This window comes from Penaeus monodon, chromosome 19 (genome assembly GCF_015228065.2).
Source record: "Penaeus monodon isolate SGIC_2016 chromosome 19, NSTDA_Pmon_1, whole genome shotgun sequence".
Taxonomy (NCBI): domain Eukaryota; kingdom Metazoa; phylum Arthropoda; class Malacostraca; order Decapoda; family Penaeidae; genus Penaeus; species Penaeus monodon.
The window spans coordinates 29,389,237-29,389,584 of record NC_051404.1 but is presented as its reverse complement, the minus strand read 5'-3'; the positions used below and the strand labels follow the sequence as shown (position 1 = coordinate 29,389,584).

The 348-nt window shown below is 37.9% G+C and overlaps 1 pseudogene; it reads right to left on the bottom strand.

The window, feature by feature from the left end:
- Window positions 1–348, bottom strand: part of LOC119585160 — an 82,513-nt pseudogene that overhangs the window by 81,267 nt on the left and 898 nt on the right.

Below are 348 nucleotides of genomic sequence, written 5' to 3'. Positions count from 1 at the left end.
AAACACATAAAACGTATCGTGTTTATTAGTAATATATTAGGTCGGCATAATCATTCAGTGTTTATTCACAAAACATGGACGGACAGTTACGAACAATTCAAAAGTAACGCGCCTTATCAGTTAATCGCTTGGGAGGCAGGTTCATTTTTTATGAGCTGTTATACACAATACCAGGAAAAAAAGAGACAAAAAATTATCATGATAAGAGAACTAATCGGCGAACCTACTAATGCCTCGGGAAGGACAGGTGATAAAAGCAGAATTCAATAGGGTTTAAATAATGCAGAAGGCAAGGGCGCCATGAGTTTGAACTGCGCTAGTTTGAACAGGTCTGGTTTCAGGTTAAGA